Source organism: Ursus maritimus, unplaced genomic scaffold (assembly GCF_017311325.1).
Source record: "Ursus maritimus isolate PB19 unplaced genomic scaffold, ASM1731132v1 scaffold_7, whole genome shotgun sequence".
Lineage (NCBI taxonomy): Eukaryota > Metazoa > Chordata > Mammalia > Carnivora > Ursidae > Ursus > Ursus maritimus.
This window is the reverse complement of record NW_024426885.1, coordinates 14,639,008-14,652,502: the sequence shown is the minus strand read 5'-3', so window position 1 is coordinate 14,652,502 and position 13,495 is coordinate 14,639,008. Positions and strand designations below refer to the sequence as shown.

At 50.1% G+C, this 13,495-nt stretch overlaps 1 protein-coding gene across 2 annotated transcripts in view; it reads right to left on the bottom strand.

Annotated features, from left to right (window-relative positions):
* The window catches only part of GFRA1 (GDNF family receptor alpha 1), a 203,262-nt gene that overhangs the window by 47,520 nt on the left and 142,247 nt on the right, over window positions 1–13,495 (bottom strand). The window lies entirely within an intron of this gene.

The window sequence follows — 13,495 nt, the reverse complement described above, 5'->3', positions numbered from 1 at the left end:
TCTGTTCTGAGGGCTCACTTGTCTCTGACCCTCTGGGTCCCTCAAAGCACCTGGCACTCCAGTCCTGCTGAGCCAATGAATGAACCAACCACCAGCCAGTATGCAAAGCAAAAAGCACATTTGCTCAAGCCATATGCCTTATTTTTAGCTAAAAATCTTTTAACTTGAATTTTTGATCCTGGAACATGGAAGAGGTATTTCCCATTTGCTTTTGTCTATTTCCTGAGAAAGGTATTCTAGCAGGACAGTGTCGAGATCCTTTGCTGGAGTGAATATTCTTGGAGAGAGGGCATTCTCTCTCCCAGACCTTCATCCTAAGAAGTTCAAAGCTGTCAGAGGGAGCCTGCCAACTCTCCAGTATGCATTTCAACTGCTGAGCACTCACAAAAAAAACCCTCAAACTTCCAGGTTTCCTGCCATTTGTAACTCTAAGGGTTTTCCCAGGTCCAACGTCATTATAACCCTTCAGCTCTCGCCATGGCAAATGATCACCTGAGATGGCTCACATCAAGGTGTATCACCCCACCCAGCCTGCCAAGGAGCAGAGGCTTACCTGTGGCATGAGCTCCTACCTAAGAGAAAAGTGCCACTGAGTCTTCTGGACACAGACGGGTTTTACACATCAGCCTAGAGTTCTGCCTGACTGAGCAGAACGTGACACTGAACTCCTCCGGCATGCTAGAACAGAGAAGGAAGGGCTGTCTGCGAAGGGGCTGCCCGTCAGGAAGGCATCTCTCGGAGCAAGAAACCCAGCTGGGCCAGGCACGCCAGCCTGCCGCACGGCCCCAGAGTGATGGCTGATGGGAATCAGCAGTTCTGCAGGGATCAGTATAATTTCCACCTGCAAGGGCTCTGGAACCCTGCTCCCACTCACCTCCCACCCTCACCATTCTGACCTGCCGGAGCTGAGCGGGTTGGGTACACACTCAGAATGTCCTAGTTCACGGATGCTGTGGGAACGTTTGTGCACACACACGTCTTCCAACCCAAGACTGTTCTGGTCCTTCTAGGCCAGCAGTTGTCAAAGTGAGGCCCAGGGAGCCCGGCAATCTCAGCCTTCTAGGGCCTGTGAGGTCAAAGCTGTTTTCCTACTCATACTAAGGTCTTATTTACCTTTCTGTCTTCCCTGTTCTCACGAGAGGGCCCAGTTTTTCCAGAAGTCACACGATGTGGGGATGCTGCAACAAACTGAAGGCCTAAGCAGATATAAGACCCCAGATATCTTACAGGCAGACACTAGATTGGAAAAGTGTAAAACAGTGCCATGCTTCACCCTACATTTTTTGTTTTGTAAATAGAGTGATTTTTAATAAAAATATGTTCTGTTATTTTGAATAACATGTAATGGGCTTCTTGGTGTTACTTTTTTCCTTGATGTTATTTTTAAATGAAGTACTAAATATGTAAACGTTTCTTCAGCTTTGATTCTCGATAGAGTGTCAACAGATTTATCCTCAAACCCCCTCCCCCACCCCCGGCCACAAAAGCCCTTGGGATTCTCAGTAATTTTAAGAGTGTAAAGGAGTCCTGAAACCAAAAAGCTGGAAAACCACTGTTTTAACAAGAAGTGGAAGATGTTTGGTGAGGGGCACTTAAGCCCTATCTTGATGAGATCCAAAGGCCTCTTGTTTAAAATTGTTGTTTTAAGAGGAATCAACCGTGAGCACAGAGTCCCTTCAGGTATCCAACTCCACGCCCGCCGAGCGTCTTAGGACACATTCTGTGGGCGGTTTGCAAGAGGCGCGCGCTTCGCAGGAGAAGGGGGCACCGCGGGGTGTACAGAACCGGGGCTCTGTCGCCCACAGGCCCTCTGGGCTCTCGTCACTGGCTCCACCTGGGCGACCTCCTCATCCGTGACTCGGGGCGGGGGGCTAGTGACAGCCCCGTTTCGGGGGGTGCGGTGAAGTGCTCGGCACACGGCCTGGCACACAGTAAATGTCACACAAATGCTGCTGTCCTCGTCATCCTCATCACCGTCACCGTCATCCACGCATTCCTGTCACGCTGTCCCTGGCACCGCAGACTCTGCCCCCGGTTGTGGCTGTCTTCCTAATGGGCTGACAGGATGATTCACGGCACAGAGCCACCCAGAGGACAGGAGGGATCAGTCTCAGGGGCACTGAGTCAGTCTCTGCCCTTTGCTGCATCGCTCACATCACTGACTCAGACCCCAGCACTTCTAAGAACCCTTTATTCACGGTTACTCTGGGTCACTGAGGCAGCACGTGCCCCGAGAGGCTGCCAGGGGTCCCCCCACTGCCTATTCAGTTTCAACAATAGTGAATCTAGCCTTTGGGCTGAACAGTTTCGTGGCCACCTCCGTCCGTGTCTGACTGTGTATCTTTGTATGTCAATAGTGGTCTATTCGGGACAGGAATGTTCTTGAGATGACACATGCTCCAAACACCTCTGGACTCTGTCTCCCCCCCACCCCGCCTCTGCCCCCCACTTTTCCCTAACGGTCCAACACTGGAAAGATGGTGACGTGTAAAGCTTAGCAACATCGTCTCACATAACGGCGCTGACATTTCCACGCGCTGGTTAACGCTGTGGGTGCAGAGAAGTGTCAAGCGGTAAGAATCTACCCCCCCACCCACCACGCCTACTCTAAAGGTCTCTGCCTGCTATTGGGGGGAGGGGCATGTTACATTTGGGATTTAAGCTTTTTTTTCCTCTATGATAACAGCTTACGGAAAGAGTGAGGGACGTATTTACGGAGTGTTTGTGGTGTTAGGTGGCAGGCACTGTGCTGATGCATTTGAATAGATATTTCCTTTAGTCCCTAGAACTGCCCTGGGAGAATGGAATCCCCACCTTCCTAGAACCAGCAGAACCAGGATGGCCAGCCAGGTCCACCTCACTCACCCACACCACTGACAACCACTCGGGAAGGAGATAAAAAAGTCCAACTCCAGTCTGGTGTGGTACTTTCCACATTGATGGTTCTTTTAAATTCTTGTTTTCCTTGGGTGCAAAATTTTCTCCATAATTAATTGCTTTTGGAAATTACAGAACAATTTCCCATTCACTGAATTGGAAATACTCCATAGAAATGTAAATGCCAACGTGACTGTGGGATACCTAACTTAGGGTGATGTCCGAGTGGGGGTCTGGGGTCTCCTGGGTGGAGCAGGACTTCAAGTCTGGCTGTGAGACCCTACGCAATAGCCACCCCACAACTGAGGGGGCAGATTTCCTCCCACAAAAATGAGACTGCTCTGGGTCCTGGCCTATGGGTACTTCTGTCAACCGCAAACTGTGCATGTAGTTAGAAATCTTGTCTCCTGTGGAGGGCAAAGACAGAGAGGGAATAGTCTCAGTTTATGGGGCCAGCATGCTGGCCAGCATGGGACGCCACTGGCCCCCAAAAGCTATTGGTCTGGATGAGAGAGCTGCCCCCCCAGGAATACTGAGGTCCCCCTTTTCCCATTCTTTGCCCAGTGGATAAAACTCATTTGCAAAAGGAGCTGTATAAGAAATGGAAGCAGCCCCTTCCTTTGGAATTAAAAACAAAAAGACATCATAGACTCTATGTGGTTGGGATTAGGTTGGCTTGAGGAGGAAGCCAGTTTACTTGTCGGTGAACTTCAGGTCTTAGTATGTGACATGGCTGCTGGGAAGTGTCCCCTCTGAAAAGAGCAAGCTGCACGGAGGAGCTGAGGGGATCACTTGGGATTCTCCCAGCTGTCGGCAGTCTTAGAGAAGATGGTCCACCATCTTGGGCCCCTCACTTCAGCATGTCCAGGAATGAGTCCACATCTCTCTTCTACCTCACCTTTTACCTGTGCTGCAGTCAAGACGCAGTTCATAAAATGGAGGTTTACCTTTGATTCATGACATGGCCACAGGGCAGGGAGAAGGTAGGAAGGCAAACACCTGGATGACCCCAGCCTAGTGACATAACCGTGGATCATTTAGAGCTCGTTGTCACTCTGTGACAACAAAGAATCCATCTCCCACGAGGTACACAGCCAGGTCCCTGATTTCTGCCGCCTTGGCGTAGGTGAGGGTCGAGGACCCTGAACTCCCATGACGGCCGGCTGGGAGTTATGGAGTCCAACCGGGTAAGCAGGAGCTGCTGGGTGACGGGCACATGACTTACACATTCTAGAACCCTTCAGGTCAAATAGACCGTGCTCAATAAATGTGCCCTGAGTGAACAACTGCATTAATAATAATAATAATAATAATAATAATAATAATCAGAATACACCAGTGTGGTGCAAGAGGATTTTTTCTTATTTGTAGAAACGACTCTTGTAATCAGGAAGCTGTCACAGAGAAACCACTCTGTAATAAGCAATGAGTGCTCAAAAGGAAATTAGATAAAGTGAGAACTTAATGAGCATGTATTACCTGAGTAGATTTTTTTTAAAATGATGCTAAGAGGCTCTGATGGACATTATGTCCTAACTGTCTGTGAAAACTGTCTTTAAAACTGGTGCTGTCTTAGTTACTGAGCCATAAAGTGCGTCTAGATTCAGAGGCTGGCCGAGATTATCATTCTGCCTGTCTGGAACTAAAGACAGTAAGGCTGAACGTGTGAGAACATTGTATTCTTGTCATGAAAGACAGTCATTTGGAAAAAAAAATGACAGAAACCAGGTTTCAGAGTTAGCAAGACCTGGCTGACCCCCACCCTCCTCCACGTGGGTGCTGGGCAATCCCTGGGCTCATTGCTTCCCTGGCTGTCTCCGTGCAGGGCAGCTGGCCTGATTAGAGACCATGCTTGGGCCGTAGGCCCAGTGTGGCTTATCGTCGAAGCCTGGTGAATAGGTTGTTGTTTACATCCCATGCCTCCCTTACGCCCACAGGCCTGGGCCTCTGTCCCATGACTACCAAGACTCTCTCTCCCAGGCTGTTCATCCTTCCAGCCCAGCTCAGGTGGCGACTTCTCCAGGAAGCCATGCTAACCCACCATGCTGAGTTGGCTGTTCTCACCTCTGTTCTCCCATAGCACTTTGTACCTTCCTGACCACAGACTACCACGCCAGGCTGTAATGACTGTATGTGTGCCTGCCTTCCTTTCTGCACTGTATACGAGAAGCTGTGTCTTTACTCCTGGCACAATAACTGAAGGCCAACTGGATGGATGGATGGATGGATGGATGGATGGATAGATAGATAGATAGATAGATAGATAGATAGATAGATAGATAGATTGATGGATAGGTAGATGGACAGATGAGTGGGTGGATGGATGGATGGATGGATGGACAGATGGAGTAGAAGGATGGATGCACAGATGTGTGGGTGGGTGCATGGATGGGTGGATGGACAGATGAGTGGGTGGATGCATGAATAGATGGATGGACAGAAGGGTGGATGGATGGACTGATGAACAGACATGTGGGTGGATGCACGGATGGGTGTGTGGATAGATGGATGGATGGATGGTCAGACAGATGGGTGGATGGATGGAGAGACATCTATGGGTAGATGGGTGGATGGATGGATGGATGGATGGATGGATGGATGGATGGATGGACAGATAGGTGGGTAGATGGACAGATAGGTGAGTAGATGCATACATGGGTGGATGGATGGGTGGGTGGTTACGTGGATGGATAGATATCCTATGTGCTAAAACCAGTGTCACTCTGAGTTCTACTCCTTTTCCCTCTGAGTGACTGACACCCATGCTCACCCACTTTTCTTCCTAAATTCTGTTCTCCCTCAGCTTTGTGGAGGTCTTTGGTTTTCCAACTCTCTAACTTCTTACCTCAATAAGGCCTCTTTAATCATGTTTACCGTAAACCTGGTGTTCACAGGGTTCAGTCTTTGGCCTATTTCTCTTCTCACTTCTTTTCCCTGGGGAATAAATCCTATGATATATCTTCAACAATCTCTATGTTGATGATTCTAAAATCTACTCCTAGCCCGTTATTTGAGATCCATTCATGTTTTAAATGTATTCATTCATTTATTCATCCAGCAAATATTTAGTAAGCACACAATATTGTCCAGTTTTAGGCACTTAGGATATATCACAGATGCATCCTAACTGTGGAACTTATATTCCAGTGAAGGAAAGAGTCACACAATAATCAAAACAAGTAAGTAAATCACATAGTGTGTTGGAAGGTGTTGGAAGGTGAAAAAGAATGAAAGCAAGATAAGGGGATTGGGAATGTGCAGGGACATGCAGCATTAAATAGGGGGCCAGTATGAGCCCATTAAAATGAGATTGAAGGAGACTTGGAGGTGTGGGAGTTTGTCTGGGAGGATCTGGGGAAAGAGTGGCTGTAATGGAGAGGACAGCTAGAGCAAAGAAAGGCCTGGATGGGGGGACATGCCTGGTGCATTCAAGGAGCAGCAAGGGGACTAGTGGGGCTGAAGCAGAGATAGTCAAGGCAGGAAGGCTGGAGGAGAGGTGAGACAGGTAAGGGCAGAGGGACAGTTCATGTGGGAATTTGGGGTCACTGAAAGGACTGTGCCTTTACCTCTGAGGGCCTCTCTGTACAAGCCTTCCATCTGGGTGCAGAACACAGACATCCTCATGCATTGCAGACCCCACCTTGTTATTCTGAGCCCAGCACTCTTTCCCTGCCTCTGGTAGTTGACTCTGCCAACCCTGGCTTCGACTAGGCCAAAGTATACATTCCTTCTCACCTCAGTGGCTCGTCCAGGGACGGGCACGTGCCACAACCAAGGTCAATCAAAGTCCTTGTGCAGGCTTTTTCTAACAGGTTACAGTAGGGAAGAGTCTGTCTTTGATTATGAGGCAACGAGATATGTGCATTGCAGCTGCGGGGGCAGCACTCACTGAGAAACAGGATGAGAAGGAAGCGAGCAGAGGGAGCAGCGAGGTGACAGTGTAGCCCCAGTGACACTGTGCCCGCCATTCTGGCCGTGTCCAATTACCCTGCCTCCCCAGTCCTGTGAGTTAATACCACCCCCTCTTCTGCCCTAGCCACTTAAGTTAGGTTTTTCTCATGGACCAAAAGAGTCCCAATGAACACACCCCTCAAACACAGCATGGTGCAAACAATTCATGGTCCTCTTCCCCCATCTCCAACCCAAGAAAAAAGCCCATCCCTCTTTCTCCTGTTCCCCATCCTGGCTACGAACAGCATCATCTGCCTAGTCACCAGGCTGGAGAGACCCACATTAGCCTCTGTGTGTGCCAGACGCTCTCAGTAAACCCTCAAGTCCTTCCATCCATGGTGCCTCAAGCTTCCCAACTATCACCCTCTTTCTCCTGGTCACCTCTCATCCTGGTCCACCGTAAGAACCTCCCACCTGCCTCCTGAACTCTTCCCAAGCTGATCCCCCTCTACACAGCCACCCGGGAGCCCTCTGAGGCCCAGCTGGTCATGTCTTTCTCCCTTCATAAAGCTTCAATGGATAAAGTCGATACTTCAACATGGCACCTGGAGCCTCCCAACCTCTTGTCTTTATATCACATGGATCTTTCTCTCTCCAGGACAGTCTTCAGGGCCCTACCTCCCACCCCCACCACTGTATCCTCCCCAAACTGAGCGCCTTCCTTCTCCTCGACTCTCCCTGCTTCTCACCCACCGAGGCGCTTGGCTCCTGAGACCCTCCGCTATGACACCTCACCCCCAACGAAACACAGGGCTCTCTCTTTGGGCCTCCTGGGCAGACTCCATTCCATCCCTCTTCCACCCACCTTCATACTCAAAGACGGTAAAACACAGTTCTGGTGCCTAGACTCCATCTGTCCATGCGGATCTAGTAACTGACAGAATGTGCACATATGAAGAAAGGAGTCTCTGATTCTTTCTGTCTCGGGGCCAACAGTGGCAAAAGTGCCGCTGGTGAGGACGTGGGCAGGTGGAGGAAGGGGCGAAGAAGGTGAGGCAGAGACTCTGAGCTCTGGGCAGGCACAGGACGGGGCGGGCAGGAGAGAGACAGGATGTGGTGTAAATCCAGATGGGCATTTTTTTAGCGGCAGGCTCCAGTGGTAGCAAACAAATGGCTCCAAGCCCGCCTCTGCCGAAGGAGAGATAAGGAAAGAGATCCGAGGTGACAAGATAGAGCAAGTTGTAGCGGGCTCCCGCCTGATTCATGGCTCCGGTTATCCCTGTGAGGCAGGACCCTGGCCAGCGCTAACACTGCTTCGCTGGTGCGGACTGGCCGCCTGCCTCCTGGGTGCACAGGCTGGGGGCGGGGGCCGGGAGGACCCGATGGGAAGCATGCTCCTCCCACCTGCTGGACTCCAAGAAGGCAGCAGTGGAGGTCGGAGGACAGCCTTGCTCTTCTCTCAGCCTCCTGATGAATCCGTTGCATGCACACAGGAGCTCCCCCCTCAAGTGTTGGGGGATGGGGGGGTTCAGCACCCAGTCTGGGTGGTGGGCCACTCATGCAGGTGGGACACATCAAAAACCTAGCCATTCGGCACTCTGGATGCATTGCTAAAGACACCCATGTAATCATTTGAAATGAAAACTGCTCAAATGAACTGGAAAATGTTTTACTTGTATTTTCTCATATTCCCGAACCTTTCTTTCCATGGTTCAAAAGTTTGCATTGTCTAATTGCTGATTTCCATTTGTGAATGAATCAGCGTAAAATAAAATTAAGTGCCAAATTAATCTACCCATCTAGTTTTAGGCATTAATTATCCTCTGAGCCATTTTCTCCTGTGTTTGCCGCATGTCGAGACAAGTCCAGATATAGTAATATAGAACCCAGTTTTCAACTCAGGAATGCAGCCCAAGCTGTGGAGGATGTCCTTGATCTCTAAGATCCACAGTTTACTGTGTGGAGGGGATGTGACTCCAGGCAAATGAAACGCTCCTCACCCTTTAAGGGTGCACTAACACCTGTCAGACCAAGTGAGTTACTGGAGCAGAAATCTGCTGGATGGCTTTGTGATGTGTTTCTCAACTGCCCAGTTAATAAATTAACAACAACACATTCCCCCTGAGTATAACAGAGTCAGCCCCAGGGTGGAGAGTGGTGCTGGCTAGGGCAGGATTTTGAAAATTACATATGCTGTTCCTCTGGAGCTGTATCAGAGAGACCTTCCTGGTTCTGCTAAAAACAAACAAAACCAAACACAACAAAAACCAGGTCTCCAGGACACAACTGCAGCATCCTTAGTCCCTGGGAAAAGGGAGAATCATATACTTGGTGACCTGATCAAAACCACCATTCCTGGAAGCTATGGGGGACACAGAGCCAAGGCACCAGGACAACCAAGTGGATTGGGGACAGAGGGCACAGAGGCCCTGATACCTTCTCTTTTGAGGTTCAGCATTATCAGAATCTTTCCAGAAGGAATGAGATATCCCTGACCAAGCACTGTTGCACCTTAAAAAGAAGGAACTTCCACAATAGGAGACAACAGAGATGAACCTGGAGGAATTTATGCTGAGTGAAATAAGCCAGTCACAGAAAGACAAACACTGCATGATCTCACTTACACGAGGTATCTAAAATCATCCAACCCATGGAAGCAAAGAATATATCGTGGTGGCTGAGAGATGGGGGAGGGGAAGCAGGGAGCTGCTAATCAGCGTATACTAATCTCAGTTATCCTAGACAAGTGAGTTCTAGGAATCTGCTGTACAACACTGTGCCTGCAGATGACAACACTGGCTGGTGCAGTCAAAGGTCTGTTCAGAAGGTAGACGTCATGACAAGTGCTTTTACCACAGTAACATCTTTTTAAAAGGAGGGAGCGAGGGAGAGGGAGGAAATGCAACATTGCGACATCCACTTCGGAATGCACTGCCAGTAAAGGGGAAGTCTCAGCTGCTGGGCTGGCTCTGGCTGGAACGGATCGGGGCCCCACCCCAGGGCAACACGGCATGTTTTGGGAAACAGCGGCTACATACTGAGTATGAACGGAGTTACTCGGCGCCCAAGGATGCAGCACCTGCAGCCTGAGCAGAATGGCCAAGAAGGGCAGAGCCCCAAACCACGCATCCTCTGGGTTGTTCTCAACAGCGACACCGTGAGGCAGCACCCAAAGCCACAGGCAGGTGAGCTGGTCCTCAGCCTCCTGCTCCCTCTTTGCCCGGCGTGGGAAGCAGACAGGGTTTTGGAGTAGAACTCGGTCACTCTTAGATGAGAACAGAAGGGGGCATACTCCAGAGGAAGATGCTAGACCTCTTGGTAATAAAGTCGAGCTGAGGCGTCTTTTTTAATTAGAAAAATAAAGGAGCTAGGAGCGTATCTGAGCACCCTGAGCCAGTGCTCAAGTGCTGAGTTTGATTTGGATTATCAGTTCGGGGGAAAGGAGGTAGGCGGAAGTTTAAATTATGCATCCATAACAACTTGCAGCAGGAATAAAGGACTGTGCCTCCTTTACGGCCAAACCCAGCCCTGACATCCTTCCAGGCACTGAGGAAGGCAACCAGAGGGACCATTGGCAAGGGAGACGCTGTGCTTCAGGGGAAGAAAGTGGGCCTTTTAAATTTCATCACATCCTCCCCAAAATACCTCTGCGTTTGATATTCTGTAGACAAGCTTGGAGGCCCCAACCACCCCAAGAGGAAAGGAACCAGTCAGCTTTTCTAAAAGGGAAAGGAGAAGAGAAAACAAAGTCAACAGGGAAGGCTGAAGTTGCATCTCTTCTGTGTGAAGGCACAGGCCGGAGAGAGACGGGTTCTGCGCAGGGGTGCCGCCGGGCCCTGGCAGAAGGAACCCTCGTGCCGCGAACGGGAAACTAGCAAGTGCGGGCCGTGTCGATGGGCCGAGGCAGCTCTTTCATAGTCGCTGATCCCAAGATGGAAGTGGAGCCTTTGAAAGTGTGAGCTTTCGAAGAAAACTGTTTTGGGGAAGCAATGTCTCCTCTTGCTGCCCCTTCCCTTTGGGAATACTCAAAATAGACCTTAAGTCATCCTCTCCGCGATGCCTCCCTGTCTCTGGGTGGGTAAGGGCCGGAGCACCTGCCACGTGAAACCCTGCAGAAGCCCCTGCTCCAGAGAGTACCAGCCGCTGCTCTGGGCGGTAGGCACGAGGGCCTCCCCGGGATGGATGGAGGAGGGATGGAATAAAAGGGATAGGGCTAAAGACAAGATTAATAACATCTGATGAAAGAAAACACCCCTAGCCTATCCAGCAGCTTAAAGTACATTTACCACATCTGACAGGGAGGAGGTAATCATGAGTAATAAGTCCAGGCCCTGGAAAGAAATTATGGGCTAAATCACTTACCAATGGGTACCACCGGGGAAGGTGCTGATTCACCTTCCCAGGGAAGTCTCAAGACAGGGTATAAAACCCATCAATCCCGCTGAGGTAAATTTCACTCGGTAGTGCCCCTGGGTGGTGTAGAATCTGGATTTCCAAACAGCTTTCTAGTCACGCACACCTCCACTCTACCACATGGCAGCGGTGGTCACTACCTCCCCACTTTGGTGTGGCCAGACACAGTCACTATCAGGCAGGACTGTCCTGCTGCTCCCCCAGGACATTTCTGCCCCATCAGCTGAGGCCATGGTCTGCTGCTGAGGCTGTCTCAATACAAATAATTCCTGGAACCTTCCTAGTGGGTCAGTCTGAACCCCAAACAGCACCCAAATTGCCCTGTCATCTGCACTTTCCTTCTGCCATCTCCCCCAGAGCACTCCAAGTTCCCAAACTCCCAGCTATTTCTCACTACAGCTCAGCAAAAAAGCAATCTGACTTAGCGAATTTACACCAGCCCTCCAAGGATTCTCTAAAGATTTTACGTATTTATGTATTTATTTATTTATTTAGAGCAGTGGGAAAGGCAGAGAATCTCCAGCAGACTCTAGGGTGAGCACAGAGCCCGACAACCCTGAAATCATGACCTGAGCTGAAATCAGGAGTCGGACACTTAACTGACCGAGCCACCCAGGTGCCCCAAGGATTCTCTATTTTGAGAAGAGCACGCCAGGTAATGCAGATGAACGGCTCAGGGTCAGCTTTCAGCCTGTGCAGGAGCCATCACAGAGCCCCTCTGGAGCTCATGTGCAAAACCAACCTCATGAGAAGAGAAGGGAGAGGTTCCATCACCTCTCCCACCTCCCGGCCACTGCTCAGTGGGCTCACCCACTGCTCCATTCCCTCCCCATACAGCTTCCTGTCTTGAAGCCGCCTGGCTTGGACCCATCAGTGAAGAAGACAACATCTACCGAAGAGACAGGGAGAAGCTGTATCTGTCTCACTTTAAGCCAAGAAAGATCCTAGAAACTCGGTCCTGCTCCTAGAAAAGGGATGCCTTCTGCTCAGACTAAAGGGGCACCAGGAACTTGAGTTTCAAATCCAGGGGTCTTCACAGGGGGGCTGTTCAGAAGGTCTGCTCCCTCCCAACCTGCTCCTATGCTTCCTCCCTGTGTCCTGCTCCTCGGCCACATTCTTCTCCAGCAGGGGTTTCTTTTATTCTCTGGCTGATTGGGTTCCCCAGGTTATGGCTGGGTGGAGGACCTGCCTCATCCTTCTAGCAAGCTGTCTCTGCTTCTAGCCCGTAGCTAAGAAGGTCTCAATGGAGCAGTGGTCTAGGAGTGACAGAGTCCTTGGAGAAACTGCATTGTAGGAACACCTGACCCCTCCCAGGGCATGACTGCTCACCTACACTCTTTCTCATACAGCAAGTCACCTGCTGAGAACTTAGAAAAAAAGTGGAGGGATATTACTTCCAGAAAAATCTTCAGCATGAGAGGGTTCTACAAATAATGAGGACTTTTAATTTTCTTTGGTCCCTACTAGAACTGGTTTAAGGAGAGAATGGGATGCCATTCTATCAGAGTAAAATTTAAACTGACCAGAAACTCAGCTCACCAGAATCTTCAAAGTATGACATTCCCCCCCCCCACCTTGCTCTCTGCTCTTTAGAAATGGGGAACCTATAAGCAAACAAGCACATAGTCAGACCCTCATCTACTTGTTCACCTGTGAACATTCATTGAGCGCTTAGGATTTTGTCCAAGATGGCATTCGAAGGCTCCTGCCTCCCCTCCCCGGGACAAAATACAGGTGTTGTCAAAATGATGCCCCAGCTGAACCTCCCGCCGGGGTCCAGGCTGCCTGTGTGAACGCAGCATGCCCATTGCCTCAGGCTGCAAAGACTCAGGTCTCTGCTTACCAGAATCTGCTTGCTTCCACCAGCAACCGAATTCAACCCCAAGTTTTAGAAGGACACACATCAAATTATTGACAGTGACAGTCGAGGGCAAGTGTGTGCAGAGTGAAGGGGGCAGCTACCTAATTCTATATTCCTTTTTTTTTTTAAACACAGAGAATGTGTTTATGGATTCCTTCAAACATTAAAATAAAAATTTTTAAATGGTCAAAAAGGCAAAGGAAGCCACTGTTTTCAACAATGGGGACAGGCTTAGCAGGGCTTCTGCTGGGGGCTGAGATCCAGAAGCAGGGCTGGGCAGGAGGGTGCCCACTTTCCTCAGCCACATGGATGACTGAATGGCCCGAACAGCCCCAGGTGTTCTGGAAGTTCTCTTCAGGGCTGGACACAGCCCAGTCTCTCTCCCTGGTCTCTCCTAGTCTTTAGACCCTGACAGTCAAGAGCCTCCCTATCTGCACCCCCCCCCCCCCCCCG